This window comes from Meles meles, unplaced genomic scaffold (genome assembly GCF_922984935.1).
Source record: "Meles meles unplaced genomic scaffold, mMelMel3.1 paternal haplotype, whole genome shotgun sequence".
Taxonomy (NCBI): Eukaryota; Metazoa; Chordata; class Mammalia; order Carnivora; family Mustelidae; genus Meles; species Meles meles.
The window spans coordinates 1-24073 of NW_025721496.1; the positions used below are offsets into that span (position 1 = coordinate 1).

At 48.9% G+C, this 24073-nt stretch overlaps 1 pseudogene; it reads right to left on the reverse strand.

The window, feature by feature from the left end:
- Positions 1–20981: 20981 nt before the first annotated feature.
- On the reverse strand, positions 20982–23458 carry LOC123936429 (annotated as a pseudogene).
- Positions 23459–24073: the final 615 nt, after the last annotated feature.

The window sequence follows — 24073 nt, forward strand, 5'->3', positions numbered from 1 at the left end:
TCTCCCCCTTTGCCCCTCCCCCCACTTGCACATACTCTTTCTATATACAATAAATAAATCTAAAAAAATCGCTGAAATGAATAAATAAAATAAATGTTTCCATGCCTTTTAATTTTTTCTCTAAAGAGAAAAAATTTTGTTTTTGTTAGAGTTATTCCGACGTATTAGATGTTTTTGCTGATATTGTAAATAACATACATTTTTAAAGATTTTATTTATTTGAGAGAGAGAGAGGATGAGAGAGAGAGAGAGAGCATGAGCAGGGAGGGAGCATGGAGAGGGGCAGAGGGAGAAGCAGACCCCTGCTGAGCAGGGAGTCCAGTACGGGACGCTATCCCAGGACTCCAGGATCATGACCTGAGCTGAAGGTCATTGCTCAACCAACTGAGCCACCCAATATTATATTTTCTTATTTCGTTGACGGCTAATGCATAGAAATCCAATTGGCTTTTTAAATTCTTTAAGTTGGGAAAATTCACAAATCACAGAAGTTGTTCTTTCAAAACTGTACGATCTCGTGCGTTCACACAGTTGTGTGACCATCGGCATCTCTAATTCCAGAACCTTTCATCCCCCCAGAAAGCACCCCTGTACCTGTTAACAATCAATCCTCAGTTCTCCTTCCCTAGATAACAGCTAAGTTATTTTTTTCTATGTGGACGTGCCGATCCTGGACACTCTGTATAAATAGAACCATACGATGGGGAGTCTCCTATGACTGTCTCCTTGCACTTCATATAATATTTTCAAGGTTCATCTCCATGCAGCATGTATCATTCCTTTTACAGCTGAATGATATTCCATTGTATGGGTGTCCCACGCTTCGTTTATCCATTCCTCAGCTGATGCACATGTAGATGGTTTCCCTTCGGCTATCACGGATAACGCTGTTGTGAATTTTCACGAACAGATTTTTGGGTAGACACGTGTATTCAGTTCTTCTGGATGAATACTCAGGAATGAAACTGTCGGGTCATATGGTAACTCCACATTTAACTCTTAGAGGAACTGTCAAACTGGTTTTCAAAACAGTGGCACCATTTTGCATTCCCACAAGCAACGTAGGACGGTTCCAATTTCTCCCATCTTTGCCAACATTTGTTGTTGTCTGTCTCTTTTGTTAGAGCCATTCTAGTGGGACGTGCTCTCGTTGTAGTTTTGATCCACATTGCTCTAATGACTAGGAACGCTGGGCACCTTTTCACGTGTTTATTGGCCATTTGTATCTCCTTTCCAGAAAAATGTGTATACATATCCTTTGCCCATTTTTAAATTAGGTTAGGCGTCTTTTTATTGTTGTGTTGTGAGAGTTCTTTATATATTCTGGGTATAAGTCTCTTGTCAGATGTACAATTTGCAAATATCTGTCTTCTAGTCTGTGGGTTGTCTTTTTTCTTTTTTAATAGCAAGGCACAGAAGTTTCCAATCGTGATGTAGTTCAGTTTATCTGTTTTTTTTTCTTTTGTCCCCTGAGCTTTTTAATGGTGATAGAACAGACGCATCTCCCTTAAAATCAGGAACAAAACAACAGTGTGTGTGTTTGATTTAAGGGTTTCCTCTCTCACTGAACCAATCAATCATATTGCTCCCCCTCCACGGACTGTAGTCATCGCTTCAGGAAAGGACAGGTGACCAAGCCAGGTCCACCAGCCTTCTTCAGTGGGATCGGTCCAACTGAACCTGGGGCAGAGTAATCCATTCTCTCCTCTCTGATTGGAAAGATACAAAAAATCACCCAGAAGTAACAACCTCAGTTCCCCTGCAGAGTGAAGAAGTCTATTTGCAGGAATGACAAAATATACTGCTTCTCGTCTCTTCCCTGACCTCCCGAAAATTCAGTTTTCATGTTGGGAAAATTGGAATAATTCCTACCTCATGGGTTGCTACAAATACAAATAAATACACAAATAATATACAAATGCAAATAAAATAACAATTACAAAATGTTTTAGCACGAAGACTCACTAACTGCTCCCTGTCGACTTTGGCATTATTACTGTTGCAGATGAGCTCATTCCGCACTTGCAGCCTGGCCTTCCTTCTCCCTCCTGGCATTGCCACCTCTCCCCCCACCAGGACCCCCAGCCCCACCCGTGGAGACGGCAGAGGGATTGATTTCCCCGCTAATATAGCACATGTTAGCACAGCACATGGTTCATTGCACTGATAATTCCCGTCCGCTAATGATGTGTTTCCAGAATGCCAACTCCATCTTGTACGTTTTTAAAATATTCTTTTCTAAATTGTGATAAAAATATACACAAAATCTACCATCTTGGCCATTTTTAAGTGCAACATTTCCACCGGTGGTGAACATATGCACATGGTTGTGCAACCATCACCACCGTCCAGAACTCTTCATCTCGCCAAACTGAAACTATGTCCCCATTAAGCAATACCTCCTCGTGCCCCCCTCCAGACCCAGCTCCTGGCCACCACCATTCTGCTTTTCGTCTTTATGAATCTGACTACTGTAGGTACCTCATGTAAGTGGAATCATCTAGTATTTCTCTTCGGCTGATTGGCTTATTTCCCTTAGTGTGAAGTCCTCAAGTTTCATCCCTGTTGTAGAACATGTCCGAACTTTGCTCCTTTTTAAGGCTGAATAACATTCCATTGTATGGGTAGACCACGTTTGCTCGCCCATTCATCCGTGGACACTTGGGTTGTCTTCATCTCTTGGCTATTGTAAGTAAGGTTTCTGTGAAGTGGGTCTACAGATATTTCTTTGTGACTCTGCTTTCAGTCTTTCGAGCATACACTCAATGGCTCATATGACTTCTGAGAAAGAAAGAAGCTCTGGAGTTTCAGCACAAATCCTCTCTGGTGTTCTTACCCCATGTTGTCATCCTCACTGGCAAAGACTCTGTGGCTCCGGGAAGATGGTTGCTTGCCTAACGTGTCCCACACAGGCCGTGAGAGAAGATGAACCTGTACCGTGGCCCACCAGCTCCAGCGCCCAAACTCTCCCCATCTCCCTCCCCAAACAGAATATTATTGGGGATAATCGATGGGCTCCCCAAAACAATGTGTTAGAACATGAATCCACGAGACCCAACACTTTCTAATGCATGAGGGCTAAACAGAAAACATAGTGAAGGAGGAATTTCCATTCCCAGAAGCTATGAAGTTGCTTGGAAATTAACTTGTTGTAAATTTCAGGATTTGCTGAAGAAGATAAAAATTCTTGAGGGAGAAATAAAGGAAGAATTGAAAATTGGGGTTTGTTTCAGGCTAGGAAGATTCAGAATGATAAAGATTGAGAAGCTCCTGTAGTTCATTACAGATAGAGCTCAAAAATGAACTAAAATGGTGCCTGGGTGGTTCAGCCGTTAAGCGACTGCCTTCAGCGCACATCATGATCCAAGGGTCCTGGGATTGAGCCTCCATTGGTCTCCCTGTTAAGGAGGGAGCCTGCTTCCTCATCTATCTCTCTCTCTGCCTACTTGTGATCTCTGTCTAAAAAATAAATAAAACTCTTTTAAAACAATAAATAAAATTAAAAAATAAAAATACATAAATAAATAAATAAATAGGTCATGAGCACAGGAATCTGAGAGTCCTCCTTACTCCCGGCCTACCAGGTGATGGAGGCTTGCTCTGTGTGGCCTGAACTGTTCCCTGCACAGGTCTATATCAGCCACCCGCTGGCCTCAGCTCAGCATCTCTCTGGTTCTCGTCCCTCGGCCCCTCCCTCCTGCTTGTGCTCGTTTATTCTAATAAAGAAATAAAATCCGAAAATAATACATAAAAGGATGAGTGTCAAAGTGTACATCGAGGCCTTCAAGGCCTGGCTGGAAACACCTTCCTGCGTGTATTTCCTTGTCATCCTTCCTCTCGTGCTGATGGCATCAGAGGTGCATGACATCCCAGGGAGAGAGAAGATGGACAGTGGAGGGACTCTGGAGTCCTGAAAGACCACATTAAGGATTTCGGTCTCCAATCTGCAGAGCCACTCAGCACTGTCATGGGGGGATCTCTGTGGTGACATGCTACCCAAATTTGAAGAGTTACCTGGTCATTCAGCATAATGTAATGTACCTCCTTATGACATGTTGAAATCACCAAGTCCACTTCAATAGTGATCAGCCTAAAACCTTTAAAAAGGACCAAAGAGGCACCTGGCTTCCTCAGGCACTAGGATCCTTGATCTCAGGGTTATGAGTTTGAGGCCCACATCAGGCAGAGTTAACTTAAAAAAAAACAAAAACAAAAGGCTTCCACGAGACTAAAATCAGTGAGGCTCAAACAACGGAGCTGGTCAGCACTGGGATGGATCCTGTCACCCGTTCATTCAGCCACTGGGCACTGCACACGCAGATGGGGCCAGTGCTTCTCATCCCAGTGGGTTTTCCCTGTACGAGTTCAGTGTCTAGAGGAGAAGATGGACAAATGAGAAACCAAAATGTGAATGAAAGGAACAATTGCTCCACAGGAAAAGAGCAAGGGACTACAAATAAGGCCTAAACTCCACCAGGTGAGGGGTATGACAAGGCTGTGCTGAGATGACATGGAGAATTCCTGCGGGACGAAAAGAAGGAGACAGCCCTGCACAAATCCGAGTGCATTCTGCCTGGCAGAGGGCACCATGGCAGAGAGGATTGGAGGTTAGAAAGGGGGCCAGGGTGGCCAGAGGAAGCTGAGGAAGGAGCAGAGAGGCAGGGGAGGGGGGCCAGGGCCCGGGTAGCTGGAGAGTATCAGTATCCTTCTCCCAGTGCTGTGTGACCCCACTTCCCGGCACTCAGTGGCTGAACCCACAAACGCTGCCTCATGGTGTCAGGGGATCAGGAATCCAGCAGTGCTCAGCTGGGGGCTCCTTCCAGAGTCTCTCCTTCCGTTGGGGCTGCTGACACCACCAAGGGAGGACCTGCTTCACCAAGAACCTGAGCTCACTTAGGGGCATGGGCCAGATACAGCCCATCGCAAAGACCTGAGTTCTTCTGTGTGCTCTTGACCCACAGGGCTGGGCCACGTGCGTATGTGGGTGTCCTGGTTCAACCTAGGGGCTTGTGCTCGAGTGTGAGGATCTGAGAGCACATGGGTCAGAGTCAACATGGGGCTGGGCAGTGAGCTTTGATAACGAAATCTCAGAAGGGCATTTGGGTCAAGATGCCACGTTCTGTGACATGGAAATGAACCACGAAGGCCAGACCACACTCAGGGGAGGGGGTCACACAAGGATTTATACAGAGGAGTTGGGGAACCAATGGAGCCCCTGAGGGGAGACTGTGAAGATCCCTGTAGGGTCCGGGCCTTGCCCAGAATCAGACGGGTAGGGAGGCTTAGCAGGCATGAACCCAGCTCTTTGAGGGTCCTCAAATTTGGGGTCCTGGATGCACCTTGACATTCACTGGGGGCTCTGGAAAAGGTTGACTAGAAGGAAGTGGCTGTCGACATGGAAATGGTATTGGGCTGAGGGTGATCATTGATATCCTAGCTAGGAGACATTGCCCCACGTCTTGCCTGAGGAGAATCCCAGGTCATGGCGACCCACTGGGTGGACCCCTATCTACTACACACCCTTTGGAAAGGAGGGAATGGCCTGCATACCAGGACTGGTGGTCTCTAGGGGTCAGGGTACATTCTGACCATCCAGGGCCAAGCCTCCTTCTTTAGGGTTTGTATTGAAAATTCAAAGCCTAAGATCTTGGGAAGCTATTTCCCAGCCCTCTGTAGGTGGGGGTGTCATCTTCTGGGACTCCAGAACATGAGCACTGATGAACACATGTGTGCACTCGGGAGCGAGTGTGCTTGTGCAACAAACACACACACCCCAGTAGGGACAGTTGGGTGGGATCCTGATTAGTAGCAGATCCAAGAAGTTGATAGGAGGGAGGAAATTTGGTTGCAAGTATTTCCTACATGGGACACCACTCCTCTAACATCACAGCTATTATCCAACCTGTGCCTGTGGACATTCGATAGAAAGACATACTAGGATCATCCACATTTTGCAGAGAAAACCATCCCTGACCATCCCTGTCAGGCACAATGACAGTTATGTAGGGTCAAAACCAGGTAAGAATAGAGAGTTGTCTATGAAACCAGGTGTGTCTGCATGCTGGGGCCCTGGCTGCTTCCATACCTTCCCTGCGGGCCTGTGGAGAGGTCTGTATTGGGGTCACTGTGTACAGATAAGATGTGGCCTTGCCTGCAGAAGGGGGATGAGGACATGGCAGACCGGACCACTGTTGGTGTTAGGTGTCCAACCAGGAGTGGACCCCGGAGGGGATCTCAGGCAGTGATGTCACTTCCTTGACCACCAACCCCCACAACTTGGAACCCCTGCAACCAGGCACCCACATTCTACTGTAGTCCGGTATCAGGGTAACTTGGCTAGAAGCATCGGACACAGAAGGATGTTTTCCTGCTGTCTGCCTGCTTTGCGGCGCTCTGGGCACCAGAAACCCCAGGAAAACGGCTTGTTCCCATGCTGCAGACATTGGCTCAAACATCGCCCCCAATGCCTCAGGGCATTTCGAGGGAGATGCCATAAGGTACTTACTACTGAGCAGACTAGGCGATGCCCAACCCTCTGAACCGTCCTAGGGAAGCCCCATCCTTCCTCTGGAGTTTGAGGGGAGGAGGGATATGTCGGGGTTCCCTCCCTTGGGCTGGAGGAAGGTGAACACAGTGGATACCCTGGTGATCCCTTCTTATTCACACCAATGTCATGGTGGGCCGGGTGGAAAGGGGATTCCGGAGGTGCCTCTCAGCTGAGCAGAGCACATCCAAGGCCCTGAAGCTGTGCCACGTTTCTCTCCTTGGGCGAGGGGTCCGCATACTGGGCTGTGGTGTGTCTGGAATGGAGCGCCCTGGGTCTGAAGACCAGCAAAGGCCTCCAGACAGGGCTCTAAGGCCTCCTGCCTGGCTGCCGGGTACTGTCTTTACAGAAGGCTACAGAGGAGATGGTGCAGGAGGTGAATGTCGACATCCCCTGCTGTCCTTCCTCGAAGGACAAGAAGCCCCACGCTACCAACAGAGTCTGGCGCTGGCTCAGGGTGAGTGCAGGTGCTGGGGAGACCCGACCCCCAGGGCGCCGATGAGCACCAAGGGCCCCGCTTCCTAGAAGCCAGCCTGGCCTCCTAGAGTCCTGGACTCCCATGAATCTGCATCCCATCTCTTGCCCAAACTTGCCCTCATGGTCCTGCCCACGCCTGGGACAGAAGCAGAGGCCTTGACCACAGACATATAGGAATATCAGTAAAGAGACTTTAAGCCTCGTCTCATCCTGTTTCTCTAGATCCTTTTGCCCCGTGCTAGGCATTTTCCTAACTCGTGCTCCCAGGTGTCCCCCTTGGCCCAACTGTCCTTCCTCAAGTTCTGCAAGACTTGTAAGTGATCATTTGCAAGTGTAAGTTGGGAGACTTTTATCCCAAGGGACATGGGGCCCATGGTACAATGTCTCTTGCTCTGCCCTTTTGTTTGGATGGAACACATCTTTGGGGCCCCTCCAGGGTCAGGAACAGGGGCCTCACTGCATCGCACTGCCCAGCAGTCCGGAAGGCCCGTCATTTGTCACAGCCATGGAGCCCTTTACTGGTGCAGGACTGGATGGAATCCCCTTCTGTTGCCAATGCACAGTGCTGCATCCCACAGCCTACATGCCCTCCTCTCCGACGCCCTGTCACCTAAAACATCTCTGTGTTCTCGCCTCAAGAGTGGGATATGTTGGGCACCAGGGTGGCTCAGTGGGTTCAGCCTCTGCCTTCAGCTCAGGTCATGATCTCAGGGTCCTGGAATGGAGGCCCACGTCAGGTTCTCTGATCAGCGGGGAGCCTGCTTCCCCCTCTCTGTCTGGCTGCCTCCCTGCCTACTTGTTACTCTCTCTCTGTCAAATAAATGAATAAAAAGTCTTTAGAGAAAATAAAAAGAATGGGCTATGTTATCAGAAATCATAGGATCCATGCCATTCCTGCAGGGAGGTGGTATCAATACTCAGCTCACAAAGGGACCTGAGACTCTAGCATGTTCTCACATCATTTCTTTCAATTCTTGTATGGATGCCAAGAACATTTCCTCGTTTCCTTAAAATTTCTTAATTGATTGGTTGATTGATGGATTTGAGAGAGAGCAAGGGGGAGAGTGGGGAGAAGCAGAGGGAGAGACAGAATCCTCAAGCAGACACTGCCCTATGGACACAGCCCTACAAGGAGCGCAGTCTCAGGACACGGAGACCATGACCTGAAGCAAAACCAAGAGCCTTAGGATCAACCAATGAAACACTGAGTCCCCTGTTTCTTTTCCGGACTGTGTGCTCTCTTGTCCCACCTCCTGCATAAGTCACTGAGATCTCGGTGCTCCTTCTGCCCTCCAACCCCCAGCCCTCCTGGTGGCCACAGCACTGACTCAAGTCTCCTCTGATTCACCTCAGGGGGAAAATGCTTCAACCAGGAAGAGGAATAAGACCTCGGTGCTATGGGGCAACCGGATCAACAGGCTGAAGGCCGCAATAAATCACCTGGTGCCTGCCCTCATAAGACAAGATCTACACTATGTCCACATCTTTCTGAACAAGTACCGGGCCTTTGCCACCACCCAAGAGGTACTGGACCTCCTCTTTGCAAGGTAAGCACCCTCCCCTGCCCCTCACTGCTCTTGTGATTTGGCCAATGCCTGGTTGTGAGACTTTGGCAGGGCCTCAAGCTTCCCTTTGCTCCTAACTGGGGCCAAGGTATTATAGGGACTCCGTGGGCTCTCGTAGGGAGAGCACATACACTTGGGCGCCAGCGCCGGTGGAAATTCGGCCGGAGGGCCTGTGGGCATGCTCTTTGAACATGCTTGTGCCCCTCATGATGAAGCCTCTGCCTCTTCCCTCACTCACACTATGGTCTTGAGTTGGGCTCTTTTGCCATTGAAAGGGAGATCTGAGACTCCTCCTGGGGTCTGTGACTGGGTGAATCCAGAGAAGGCATGCCTGGGTGTGAGCAGGGGGCCAGGCCCACTCAGATGTCTGTGATGGGCTGCTTGGGGCCCTTTCATTCAGCAAGCATTCAGGAAGCCCCCGTCAGTGGAGGCGATTATCTAGGAGCTGAATGAGATCCCGGCACAGAACAGACAGCACCCTAGGGCTGCAGGCTAGTCGGGGTTGGACGAGGAGAGCTAACATCCACAGACATCTCATGGGATGCCCCCTGGCCTCCTCTAGATTCGGATGCGTTTACTCCACCAATGAAGAAGTCGGCAGACCCCAGGAGCAGCAGAACACGTGAGTAAGCTTTGGCTGCTCCAGGAGGGCCTTCCCTCTCCACCAGGGCAGTGAGGGTACTGTGAGTTCGAGGGGCTGCTGGACCTTCAGGCACACCTCTGTTATTCCTGCTGTAGGGTAAAGGAGTGAGAGCTTCTTCTGGAAACTGGGACGGTGTCCTGGGGAGATGGGGTTTGTGTGTGAGCACTGTGGGAGAGCACAGGGGGATGGAGGACAGCTTCAACCCTTAAGAGGGTCATGCTCCATCCCTGCCCATCCCAGCCCTCTCTCTACCCCAATGCCAGGACAGAACTGAGGATGTAGGGACCATGGCACAGCAGTCTGTTGGAACCTGCACACTGGGCGCTCAGCGGGGGCTCAGGGAGAGTGGTGACCCAGTGAGCGCTCAGGGAGCAGATATCCCACACCCTGTGGGAGGTGAGAGTCAGGGGAAGCAGTCCCACTCATGGCACCTACTGAATGGGCAAAGGAGGTAATGTTTGAGGTATGGGGAGGGTCCTGGGAAGGCCTGGCTAGAGACAGCGTCCCCTTGTTCCCTTGTCGGTTGCATCTTCACGGAGCAGTGGCGAGTGCAGTGAGGGTAAGGAAGAGGCCAGACACCACCCCTCCCTGGGCACATGCAGTTGAATTCAAGTGGCACGTGGGCAAGGAGACAGACTGAGGAGTGTGTCCAGCTCCCCTCAGAAGGACAGAAATGCTCACACCATTGATCAAGCACTCCCACTCCTAGCGGCTTTTGGCCAGCCTGCCATCTGGGAGCAGGCCTGTCTCAGGCAGGACTGCCAGATTGCAGGTGGACAAGGTGTACGACTGGTCTGGGACAGGAGCTGGAAGTCCAGGGGCCCAGTTTCCCCCAGGGGTTCCCTGGGATATTGGTTTGGATGGGTGCCCTGTCCTCTGACTTCTCTGCCTCCATGTCTGTCCCCAGGGCCGTGTATACCATCCTGAACACGTGGCTAGAAAACTATCCTGGGGATTTTGTGCAGCCTCCAGACTTGGACAGCTTGCACATGCTGCTGGCTTACCTGCAGGTCAATGTGCCGGGCTCGGACCTGGAGCGCCGTGCCCAGCTTCTGCTGTCAGGTAGGCAACACGTGGAGCCCACAGAGCCAGAGGCTGGGGGTGAGGAGGACTGGGGGTGACTGATGTGGGCATGAGGAGGAGGTGGGGGGGCCACCCTGAGGAAGCCTCTGTAGAGTGTAGCTGGGCCGAGAAGACTGAGTCGTCGCAGATCCCTGTCCCCAAGAGCTTCTGCTGGGGACGCCTTCCAGGGACTGAGGGGTGGGAAAAGTGAAAGGCAACAAGGAAGTCAAGCAAGCTGATGATGCTTTCTCTTCTTGGAGCTACAGCACCAGCCCCAGAGCAAGATCAGGATGTGCCTCGGGAACTCGTCCCAGCAGCCACTCTGGCTCCCGCTGCATCTCTGGGGCCTCAGCTGGCCCCCAGCATCCCTACTGCGGTGGCTCACCACGGCTCAGGAAGAGCAGGGACACCACCTGCCCCGTTAGGGCCAGGGCAGGAGGTCGTCAGGGCCCTCGTTCACGTCTCTGCGACGGAAGAGCCATCGGGCCCTTTGCCCGACCCGGATGTCCAGCAGGGTCCTGCCCCTGCTCCTGGGGCTCCTGAAGAGCCTGAACCACCACCTGCCTCGGTGGAGCAACCAGGCTCGGCCCCCGAGCAGCAGCTTGTACTGGCTGCTGCCCCAGAGCCTGTCTCCCCCTCCCCCGTCATTTCCTTCTTTGCTGTATTTGTGTTTTGTCTTCACCTCTGTTCTTACATCATAGATTATCTTTATTAAATAAAGTAGAATTTGAGTTTACATAAAATTTTCCTCGGATCCTTTTCCGTGGGATATGGACGTCTCATTCGGTCCATTCAGAGTGTTGCACAACCGTGTCCTTCTACAACGTTGCCATCGCAGAGACACCTGTGCTCCTCATCGCTCATGGCCCTGTCCCTCCCCCAGTCCCTGCAACCACTGCTCTTCTCTCTGTCTCTGCCGCTTTACCTCGCCTTGCATTTTCCTGTGCCTGCAATCCTACCGAAGGCACGTTCCTTCTACCAAGAAATAATCCCCCATGACACACAGCATCCTGCTTCCCTGCCTTTCATTCTCCATGTAGTGTGTGTGTGTCTGTGGTGATTTCTCCATTCCCGTGTGGAACGGATTTTAAAAGACAAGACATGTGAAGTCCACGAGGAGTGACAGTACCATACAAACCATAGGACTGTAGGATTTCAGGTCTATGTGGAATCTGCAAAACAAAAACCAAGCAGACTCTACATGCAGAGGACAAACTGCTGGTTGTCAAAGGGAAAATGGGTAGGAGAATGGGCTAACTAGATAAAAGGAAAAAGAGATAAAATGTTTTCAGTCAAAATAAATCAGTTACAGAAAAGTAAAGTAGAGCCTGGGGAATATGGTCAATAATACCGTACCAATGCAGTGTGGTGACAGATGGTGACTGCGTTGATCTCGGTAAGCACCAAGTCGTGGACGGAATCATCAAGTCACTCTATTGTACACCTGAAACTAATATAACAGAGTATGTTAATCATACCACAACGTTTTTATGAAATAAAAATGAAATACAAAGAACAATACCACTGCTAAGGGTGATTGGAATGTGAGAGGGACATTTCTTAGGCTGAGGAGTTTGTGTCTATAAACATGACGTGGAAAGGTTTGGGATCTTGTGCTTTGGGGAGTGAGTTGAGCAGTAACTTACAGTTGCTAGAAAGGGGTGGGGGATCTCCCCATCCCACCGTCAATGGAGTTTTCATCTAGGAGGGCTGGGTATCATTGGAAGATGCGGATGTTGAAATGAATTGAAAATGGAGAAGAAACATTTGATCTGTGGTAAGGTCCTGGGCAGCTTCTGAGAAAGGCATTTATTTCAGCTGAATGTAAAGAAATGTCCAGCTGACTGGAGCCATGTGAGAAAAGACTCTTGTTAGATTTTCTGTTTTTAAAAATTGTGTCGTATGGGGCAGCTGGTGGCTCAGTTGACTAAGCATCCAACTCTTGTGTTGGCCATCACTCATCTGGGACAGCTTGCCCACGTCCACGAGAATCGCTGGGAGTGAGGGAGTCGTCTGCTTTCAGAGCTTCCTCTCAACTCAAACTTCTGTTTGCCCTCCGTATTGCACAGGCTTTCCCAGAAGCACGGTACCCTCACCAGAAGATAATGTCATGCGCCTTCATCATCTACGTGACTCACTTTCCCCAGACACGGTCCAAAGCTTTCCCAAGGCCAGGCCTCTGAGCATGCTGTTCCACCCCTCCAGCAATGCCGGGTCCCAGCCTGGTGGCGCCGCTCATCCTTCTGAGCCCAGCCCAAATGCCAGCTTCTGCGGAGCTCTCCAGTCCTGCTCATCCAAGATTTAACCTCCCCACAAGCACCACTCCTGGCCCCGTCTGCCTCTCTCTGCCCCTCCACTGCACCTGCCTTCCTGAGGCTGCGCACCCCCCTCCCTGTCCCTTGGCTGACACTGCAGTCCCCGAGGGTTGTAAGCCCCCCCCCCGCACCCCACAGCTTCCCGCTCCTGCAGGCTCTGGCAGTCAGCCTCCCACACACCTAACAGCATCTGGCACAGGGTATTGTGCAGCGCTCAGTGATGTAAGAGCCGCGGAGAAGCGGAGGACCAGAGTTGAGGAACATCTCTGGGTTGCACCATGGCTGACTTTTAAGAGAATGGACTCTGCTGCGGGTAGGGCTTCGAAGACCAGAGGCCGAGGGGTACGGAGTAGATGCTGGGCAGCTGGGGTGTCCCCGGGCTGCTCAGTTGGAAGATGTCGCTCACGTAGCTGCTGGCATCTGTCCTTGCTGATAAGTCTGCTGTCGGTCAAAGTGCTTTTCCGTCTTTCTAGTTGTTTTGAAGTTTCTCTCTGTGCTTGGGACGTTCCGTCATCAAGCTCTGCTACGTTCACGTGTGGACTTTTTTGTATCTGTCCTGCTTAAGATTTGGTGTGTCCCTTCAGTCTAAATGCTCATCTTTGCTTTCTCTTTGCTTTGCTTTTCATCACTCTAACTATATCTTACATTAAAAGAAAAACTGCATAGACTATATGAGTAATGAAATCATTATTTACATTTGTACTGATTAAGTTTGATTATAATAAAATACAGAAACCCTAAATCACACCTCATTGCCAGAGTTAGCTGGGTGCATTACCTTGATAGTCGCTATCCTGAAAACGAAGGAAACGTTTTGGTCTAGGACCTGTGTGATCAGATAAAACCAGACACTTTGAAATTAACTGGACATTTGAGACATTTGACAGTGTCAAATGACCAGCTGAAGAACTAGTTAATCGGAAGGCATGGGTCAATTGGTGCTCTAGTTAGAAACATAACCAGAAAATCTTGGAAAAAAGGAAACACTGGAATATTAAGAGCTATTGCAAAGCTATAGCAAGGAAGTCCTTTACTAGTTATTTATTGATTTATAAAGATTTTATATATTTAATTTAGAGAGAGAGTTGCACTAATGCGGGAATGGCAGGTAGAGGGAGAAGTAGGCTCCCCACTGAGCAAGGAGCCTGATGCCGAACTTGATCCCACGACCCCAGGGTCATAACCTGAGCCGAAGGCAGAGACTTAACCCATCGAGCCACATAGACATCCCAGTCTTTTTTTAATCAAATGATGCTAGATCATAGGGAAAAGGGATCTTGACCCCCATTTCACACTCTAATACAGAGCCACTTGTAAAAGGTAAAAACAAAAAACTTCTGGAGGAAAACATCTTCATGATTTTGAAGAAGACCAAGAATTTCTTAAACAGGGCACAAAAACAATAATTATAAAAGAAAAAGATGAGTTGTACTACGTGACAATAATGAATTCCATCCATCAAAAGACACTATGAACAGAAAAGAAGTAAATCTATGCATTGGGAGAAGATATTTGCCATACAGGCTCAACAAAGGACTCACATTTGAACAGAAAAACTACTCCTTCAAAGTGATAAGAAAAAGAGAGAATATTCAATAGAATATATGGGAAAAAAAGGTTTGAAGAGAAACTTGACGAAAGAATATATTCAAATGGACAATAAACATACGAAAAGTGTTCACCTTTGGGTGGCTCAGTCAGTTAAGCGTCTGACTTCGGCTAAGGTCATGATCCCAGGGTCCTGGGATGGAGCCCCCCCCTCTCTGCTCAGCAGGAAGCCTGCTTCTCGCTCACCCTCTGCCTGCTGATTCTCCTCCTTGTATAGTCACATGCTCTCTCGCTCTCTCTGTCAAATAAATAAATAAATAAATAAATATCTTTTTAAAAAAAAGAAAGGAAGGAAGAAAAGTGCTCAACTTCAATTCTCACCAGGAAAACATCAACTGAAATGATAATGTGATGTCATTTTACACCTGCTGAAGTAGCTCAAGGGAAAACACTAAATATTGCCAGGATTCAGAACAACTACAACTCCCACATACTTCTGCTAGGGGTGTACATTTGCAAGACCATTTTTGAAAACTGAACATAAACCCTATCAAACCCAAACATATGTTTACTCTACAATCGACTCCTCCTCCTCCTCTACAATTCTACTCGTAGGTAGAGATACAACAAAAATGCATACTTATTGCATTCAGTGCACTCTCACGCAAAATCCCACAAGATTATTTGTGGCTATCACGAGCTGGTTCTAAACTTTATATGGAGAGACAAAAGACCTAGAATAGGCAGCACAATGTTTAAAGAGAACAACAAGTTTGGAGGACGACATTACCACCTTCAAGAGTTACCATAATTAACTACTAACTGTAATTAATAATCAAAACCATGTGGTATTAGACAAATAGAAAAACAGTAGAGAATGGACAGGCCAGAAACAGACTCACACAAATAAAGTCAACTCTTCTTTGAAAAACTGGCAAAGGCAATTCAGCATAGAAATGACAGTCTTTCCAACAAATGGTGCCGGGAGGTGGGGAGGAGAAGGAATCTAAACACAGACCTTAAACCCTTAACAAAAGTTAACGCAAAATGGATCGTACACCTAAATGTAAAATGCAAAACTATAAAACTCCTAGAAAATAACATAGGAGAGATCCTAGATGACCTTGGGTTTGGCAATGACTTTTCCTTCATTTTAGGTACAACACCAAAGGCACAATCTTTGAAAATACTTGATAAGTTGAATCCCTCGTTAAAATTAAAAATTTCTGCTCTGTCAAAGACACTGTCAAGAGAATGAGAAAATAAGTCGCAGACTTAGAGAAAGTTAGAGAAAATAATCGCAAAATACATATCAGATCCCCACTGATATCCAAAATATACAAAGAACTCTTAAAACTCAACAATGGGAAAACAAAAACCCCAACTTTAAAGTGGGCTAAAGATCTGAAGAAACACTTTACCAAAGATATGATCATATAATATTATATAACATAATATATTTCTATAATATTATATATTATATTGTTTTATAACATAATAATTCTACATTATATAACAATTATTATATAACATGATAACATCATAAGTCAGTAAGGAGATACAAATGAAAAAAGTGCAATGTCACTGCACACCATCAGAATGGCTAAAATTGAAATCACTGACACCACCAAATGCTGACGAGCGTGTGGAACATCCAGAACTCTGACTCATCGCAGAAAGGTGGGAATGCAAAATGGTACGGCCACTTGGAAGACACTTTGGAGACTTCTCATAAAACTAAACATGCTGTACTGTATGTTCCGATTGCTCCCCTTGGTATTTACCCAAAGGAGTTGAAAACTTCTGTCCACACAAAAGCCTGCACACAGACGTTTATAGCAGATTCATTCACAGCTGCGGAAACTTGGAAGCCATCAAGATGTCCTTCCACGAGTGAATGAGGAAACAAACTGTGGTACATCCCCACCGTGGAATATTATTCAGCAGTGGAAAGAAAAGCGCTATCAAGCCATGAGAAGACACAAGGGAACCTGAAATACGTAATACTACGTGAGAGAAGCCAGTGTAAAAGGCTATGTGCTGTAGGATTTCAGCCATATGAGATTTTGGGAAAGGGAAACCTATAGAGACTGTAGAAAGGTTGGTGTAGGAGGGAGAGAGGGATGAACGGGCGGAGCACAGGGGATTATTAAAGGCGGTGAAACTATGCCGTATGATCCTACAATGGGGGATACATGTCGTTATACACTTGTTAAAACCCAGCGAATGTACAGCACCAAGAGTGAACCCTAATGTCAACTAAGGACTGGTCGATAACGATCCTGTGTAATGCAGGTTCATTAATTGTACCAAATGCGTCCTTCTGTGCAAGAGGCTGATAGTCCGGGGAAGGAGGCTATGTGTGTTGGGGGCCAAGGAGTCTACGAGATTCTCTACACTTTCTGCTCAAGTTTGCTGTAAATTTGATAGCTGCTATAAAAAATAAAGTCAATCAGAACATTGTTTAAGTAGATGAACCTGTAAAATTTCATTGGTTTAAATCATCATAGGACAGCATCCTTACTCCAGGATTGGCCTGGAGAATCGTCCTAAATTAGTGCTATCCTCACACAAACCTCCAAAAAGACCCCATAAAATGCAACTTGATGTGAGTGACAGATGGGAAAAGACGGAACCTCCTGCCTCGCCCGTATTTCAGATGAACAATGAATGATAAAAAATGACAATCTGGAATGCTAAAAAGGGAAATCATTTTGTTAAGGAAAACCTGGGGCAGAGTAGATGATTTGGCAGCAAGAACTGTTGCTATGTGATCTTGCCATTCAGTTCTCATTCATTTCAAAATTTCTTACCCTTTTGTCTTCCCTCCCCCCCCCCCCCCGGAAGATGTTTACAAGTGCTCTAATGGCAACAGAGAGTTGCTTAAATAATCCAAGTGGATCACACGTGTGCCACCTGGAGACTGAACCCATTGTCTTGGGTACCTGTCTGCTCTGCCTCTGGAAAGACAAACACCACTGGGAGAGGAGGCCCAGGCTGAGTAAGCTCCAAAGAGGAACACCCACATGCCTGAAGCTATCAAAGGAAGAAATGCAGAGAGGGGGCCTACCAAGGGCCACCCAAAGCATAAATTTGAGGTTTTTTGTTTTTTGTGTGTGTTTTGATTTGTTTTTAGATTTGGGTCGTGAGTCCACAACTCACTTCTCCCGTGTTTCCTGAAGCTCAGAGTCCTCTGGGGAAATGGAAAGTACGGCCTGGTAAGAAGCAGCCACTTGCTGCGCATGCCCAGGGGCCTCCAAAGACTCGTAAACATTGGTAACTGAGAGATGAGTGGAGCATCCTTTCTGATTGGAGTTACTTCTTTTCCTCTTTAAGATTTTAGTTATTTATTTGAGAGAGAGAGAGAGACATGTGTACGAGCAGGGAGGAGGAGCAGAGGGAAAGGGAGAAGCTGACTCCGCACTGAGCAGGGAGCCTGATATGGGGCTCTGAGATCACAACCAGACTCTTAATCCACTGAGCCCCTCAGGCTCCCCTGGAGATATTTTTTAACCACGAAAAAATATAATCCTAGAGTCAGCTTGCCTAGTATGGATACTTTTACTATGTCTTTAAAAGCTGGGGCACCTGGGTGGCTAAGTGGTAAAGCCTCTGTCTTTGGCTCTGGTCATGATCCCAGGGTCCTGGGATCGAGCCCCTCCCTGGGCTCTCTCTCTGCTCGGGAGGGAGCCTGCTTCCCTTCCTCTCTCTCTCTCTGTCTGCCTCTCTGCCTACTTGTGATCTCTGCCTGTCAAATAAATGAATAAAATATTTTTTTAAAGTTATTTATGATTTAGAGCTAATTATAACACAAGACTTGTCCACATAACCAACTTCCTCTGCTCTCCTGTGATTTCCAAATCTTGGGCTGTGGCTGTGACCACCAATCTTCTGAGAGGCTCTCGCCCTACCCTGTTAACTAACATAATATTTAAGCAGGTTCTGAAGAAAGTGCTTTCTTCACACACACAGAGAAAAGAAATGTTTGACCTTATTTACCTGGGCTCTGGCTCCTGTGGTCAGGTCAGCCAAGGGGCCTGGGGCAAAGAAGTAGGCTTCCCATTTATAGGACAATTCTGTTGGAGTCATGGGCCAACCACCTAAGTGTGCCCCCATGGGCCATGTGGCTGGTATTTCAGAGGTCCTGCTGGCTCCAACATTGACAGGCTGTTCGTGGATAGTTATAGAGGGTTATAGCCCCATTAACAGGCTGAAAGAAAGATGTAATGTCCGTGTCATGGGTTTACTCAGACCCAGTGTCTCAGTGACCCCCACACACTCTTTCTCTGTCATAGTCCACCTGCTTCTCTGCCCTCCACTGCTGGGTGATCAATTAAAGCAATTAACAGAGCATCTGACGCACCGGAATGTCACGGTGAGTGTGGTCAGGTGGAAAACCCATCAGCCGTGCCAGTCAGCTCCCACCCTCTGCTGGGGGACCTGTGCTTCATCGTCTCGCAGGGAAGGTGCCCAGCCTGGGAGTTCACGGGATCACTCCTTGGAAGCTTGGGTTTCCCACTGAGCAGAAAACAGGTAGTTGTATCCTGCTACCCCTGGGCTCTCGAGCCCCACCTGGCACAGAAGCAAGGTTTTCCCTCCGTTAGAAGAGGAGGCCTGTGCGTCACCAACACATTAATGCTACTACACAAGTCCTTGCTTGGTGAGTCCCACTTCTCCCCTTGGCGTGAGTGGTGTACAAACAGGGATCCAGAGGGCCGGCCAGGGACTCTTCACTTGAAGATGGACGGAGCAGGCAGTATTCCTTCTCAGCCCTTCTCATAGTAGAGCAGTCCTCCCCACCCCGTCAGGGATTCCTTCTGGAATCCCTCTGGGCTGAGAATGACCCAGCAGTGTCCCCCCAAGCAGACTCACTGAAAAGCTGCTGGGCTTCCTTAAAAGGACAAACCCTAAGCTCCCCCAGAACGGTGGTGCCTTCCTTGAGCAGAGACAGTAAATTGCTCTCCAATACCCATCCTTTCATCCTTCCTTAGTGACAGAACTCCGGTATCACGAGGGCCCTCAGTGCTCCCAGAGCGGAGACTACATTTCCCAGCTTTCTCTGCAGCTGCATGACCCTGTGACTAATGAGCTATAAGTGTACGTGTTGGGCTGGACTTGGAGAAAGACGAATTTAATGAAAGCTAGGCCATCTGGGATGCTCCTTCCCACTGCCTGGAGCTTAGATGGCTGGTGCTTTGGTAGCCATCCTGGACCATGAGGTTGAAGGCTACATACCCAAGAAAAGCTGAGTAGGAAGGACAGAAGTTCCCACATACCCTTTTATCCTCCCCCACCAAACACACATACACAGTTTCTCCTATAATCAACATCTCACGTTCATGTAGTACATTTGTTACAATGGGTGAGCCAATACTGAGGCATTATGATTAACGGAGGTCCATCATGTACATTAGGGGGTCACTATGTTGTACATGCTATAGGTTTTGACAGTGACAGGAACAGGTATCCCCCAGTAGAGTAAGAAACATAAGAGTTTCCCAGCCCTAAAACTGTCCTGTACTCCACCTGGTCACGCCTCCCTCCCTTCCCTGTAATTCCAGATCTTTTCCCTGCCTCCATGGTTTCTCCTTTTCCAGAACGCCGTATGCTTGGAAGCACATCGCTTGCAGCCTTTCCAGATGGGCCTCTTTCACTTAGCAGCGTGCACGCACGTTTCTTCCATGTCTTTTTATGGCTTGAGAGCTCGTTCCTTTTGTATTGCTGAATAATATTTTACAGCCTGGATGTACCACGTTTTAATTTTAGAGCATCCTTAGTTTTATGCATTCACCTACTGAAGGATATCTGGGCTGTACCTGCCTCTCTAGTCTGCTGGCTTGCCCTGCAGATTTTGGCCTGGCCCCTCACTCCAGAGGGTTCATCTCTCCTTCACGGTGAGGGGGGGTGGAGGTGAGCGTCTACTGGCATCTTTACAGTCCAACAACAGCAGCAGGTGCTGGGAGATGAGGCAGGTAGGAGGGCTCCGCGCACATACACACATACGCACACTTGTTCCTATTTCTGTGGGGTGCTGCTGGCCTCGGAATCTGCCAGTTGTTTGCGTTGCCCTTCCACATGATTTCCAACACAGCAGGCTCAATCCTTTCTCTCCCGCAGTCCATGACCTTCACTGCGATGAGACAGTGCTTAGCAAGGAAGGGGCATTGTCACTGATTAAAAGCCATTTTTCTTTCCTGCTAGGTTCGGAGCACATTTTGTGTAATACTGTATCTTACATATTACTGCTACTTTCCCAATCATGATTAGCGCCACTGTAATTCTTCCTTGGTGAAAATCAGCAGCCCAGCGGGGACATTATGCTTCACAAATAGGACAAAGACATTCGGTATTCCTCTCTAGAAGAAAGACAACGGTATAACCAAATCCCGCCTCCTTTAAAAAAATAAATCTTCTGCTATTCACCCCCTTTCCCAAGAGATTAATATTTGCAAAACTTTTTTTTTTCAGAGTTTCTTTTTCTTTATTTGTCTACATTCAGCTTAATTCAGATGTACTGCCTGAATGATCCAGACATACCAAAAAAACCCCACTCTTTCCCACTGTTTTTAAAATAAAATCTTCACTTATAAAACCAAAACACTAAAGCATTAAAATACAGAAAGCTCGTTTAACCTACTTCACAAAAGCATTAACAGATGATGTATCCCTTCTGTAGTTATTTAAAGACAAACCGAGTTAACACGAACACCAATCGTAAATAGACAGAGGGATACGGAACTGCAAGAACTCAAAAAACTACTCGGACAAAGTTGTGACGGCAACTAACAAACCACTGAAGACACGGAAGTCCCAAACACGGCAAATATGGGTCACAGGACGGGCCACAGGGGTGACCAGCTGCACCTCACGACACGGCAACGTGGACAGGTTGGGGCGGAGGGGGCCTGGAGGGGCCAGCTGACATGTTAACTGTGATGCATAAAACTGAATCTTACAACGAGGGGTAAGTGCAGAAGGTACAAATCTTCACCCCTCGGGGGGCTTTATCTATACTGGTAGTTCATGCTGTGGTCTGCGTTCCTGCCGTAGCCGCCCTGTGAGGACTGGTAGGAGCTGGGAGGGCCGCTGTAATTCTGGCTGGACCCCGGGGAGTTGTAGTTTGATTGTGACGAGTGGCCTCCTTGTTTGCCTTGGTATGAGGAGCCGCCCCCAGAACCGCCGCCGTAGCCCCCGTGTGACCCTGGGTTGTAGGATGACCCGCCTGTCCTCTCCCTCGACCTCGACCTCGGATGTTCCCTCCTCTTCCCCGCCCTCGAAGGTTCGGGGGCGGGGGCACTTCGTTGTGCATGGGGCCTCCCACGCCAAACCCAGGGTTATGTGGTTTAGCAGCAAATTTCGGTCCCCCCCTGACGGGCACAGGGGCTCTCTTCTTCTTGTTGGCTTCCAGGGCGAAGGAGCATCAGGGAAGAGCTTTTCTAGTGCAGCAAGAGCGGCATATGCTTTTGCCACCTTTTTGTTCGAGCCAGCACCCTGAAATTTCTGTCCATCCACCTCGACCTCCATGACAAAGCGCTTGTCGTGGCTGCCCCCGGTCTCGGAGATGAGCTCGTACTTGAGGCCATGCCTCTTTTCGTTAAGTTCCATAACACGGTTCTTGCCATGCTTGGTCAGGATTGGCCCCTGCTGGCAGTAGGATCGGAGGGGAAGGCAGTACTGGGGGTCGAAGCAGCTTCCACCAAAAGTGGAGGGGCCACCACGGCCGGCTTTGCTTCCGCCTCCTCAGCGGAGTCCTCCCCTTTGCTAGAGTCTCTGCCTTCCGCGCCAGTAGGCAGACCCATGTCCTGTAACACCTTAACGGCCACGTGCAGCTTGGCAGTCTTCAAATGAGTTGCCATCCACCTCAACAGACATGGTAAAGATGGGGGCGTGGACTGGACCGGTCTGGGAAACCAGCTTACACTGCAATCCCGGCTTCAGCTGGTTGAGTCTCATGAGTGCGTTCATAGCTTGGGGAGGCTCTGCCTTCTCGTCTTTCTTCTGAATCTTCTTCTTCTTTTTGCTCGGAGACTTTTCCTCCCCATCTTCTTCCATCGGGCGTTTCATGGGCATAACGGCATAGGTGGTGCTGGGGGGGGGATTTGAACTGCGTAGTCTACTGGGTTTTCATTCTTTGGTTTCTTGGGCATCTTAGAAGGCAGAGGGTCCATACCCAGAACTTTATGGAGCTGGCCAAACGCAGCAAGTCACAGAGTGTGCTCCGCACTCTGTGTGGTATCTTCCCGTTGCTGTCTGTCTAGATGCCCAATAGCTTCAGTGGCTGCTTTTTCACAAGGGTCATAAATGCCAGAACCATCTGGCCTCACGATCCCTGACGCCAGGCACTCGAGCACTCTCCGCAGGGCCTCGCCGGCACCCACTGGTCTGTTGGCTGTGCCAATGGATTTCTCACAGAGAAGCTCAAGGGGCCATCCTCCGAGGGGACCCCAGGTGGGCACGCGGGTACACAGGTCCCTCAGGACCCGGATGACAATGACACATGACTTCAGCCCGTTGCTCTGGCCTGGAACCACTTGGCGTGTCGGAGGGACAGCAAGGCAGCAAGGCATTTCTGCCTGTCCAGAGCGTTCGGGGGATCGTTGACTGAGAGCGGTTCTCCGGCTAATACTTTCTCCATTTCTTCTCTGACAACAGGGGATGGCAGGTGGATGGTCAGGGACAATGGAGGCTCTTTTGTGTTTTTTATCACAACGGCAGCATCGTCAGCAGACTGGAGTATTTCGTACTTGTCTTCTGTGACCGCAGCGAGCTGGATGGCCAGGTTGTCAGCCACCTTGTCCAGGAGGGCGGTCGTGGGCTTCTCCTTACAGAGCAGCACCAGCTCTAAATCCAAGTCCCCCTTGAGCAGCAGGCCCTTTGCCACGAGGCCCACGCGCATCAGGCCACGCAGGGTTCTGGTCATGTGCTCGGTCTTCTGCTCCCCAGCCCCTTCTTTGGCCTCATCCTCCGGGGGCACGTCCACATTCTCAGACTCCGCATGCTCACTGCTGCCTCTCTCCTGTGCGTCCATCCAGTCGGACACGGCCTTGAGCGCCCTCTCTGTGGGCGACACCATGCTCTGGACCGCCTCCAGTTCCTCTTGGGTCGGATAAACAGAAGAATGCTTTGCCATCACGTGGCGATCGTCATTCACAAAAATTCGCATTGGACGCATCTTTCCTTCTTTTTTCTGGAGTGTCTGGAAACCAAGTGTTTGCTTATCTTTTCAAACTGTGACAGATTTCCTTGGTGTTATCAATACTTCAACTATCTTGTCCGCGTTCCCTTCCCCGACCACAACCGCCGCCGCCGCCCTCCTGCCACAGCCCGCGGGGGTCTTCCCCAAAAGCCACGCAGTGCGCACCGGGCTGCTGAGTCCAACTGCAATGGCGAGAAGAGGAGGAGGAGGAGCCGGGGCCGGGGGCGAGCGGGCGGGAGCGCGCCGGGGAGGTCTGTAACAGCTTTTTTAAAAGATTTTATTTTTTATTGGTGAGACAGGACGCAAGCAGGGGAAACAGCAGACAAAGGGAGAAGCAGATTCCCCACTGAGCAAGGATCCCGATGCAGGACTCGATCCCAGGACTCTGGGATCATGACCTGAGCCCAAAGCAGATGCTTGATGGATTGAGCAGCAGGTGTCCCTGTCACAGTTTTATATTGGAGGGTCTTCGGAGAAGTCCACCATCAATAAGATAGCAACTCAGAACTAGAAAAAGTGTTATCGCCCATGTAGAGTGTGATCGCTTAGGCCCAGGAGGGTGAATTCTGCATGACCTCAGGGGGCCAGCTGGGTGTCCCCACTTCTCCTCCATGTGTCATGTGTAAGCCAACACCAGCTCCCTCCTACTCCTTTCATGAGAACTTGGGCATTTTAAGAGGTATGCATATCCTTAGGTCCATAATAAGTCTTCAAACTTCTCAG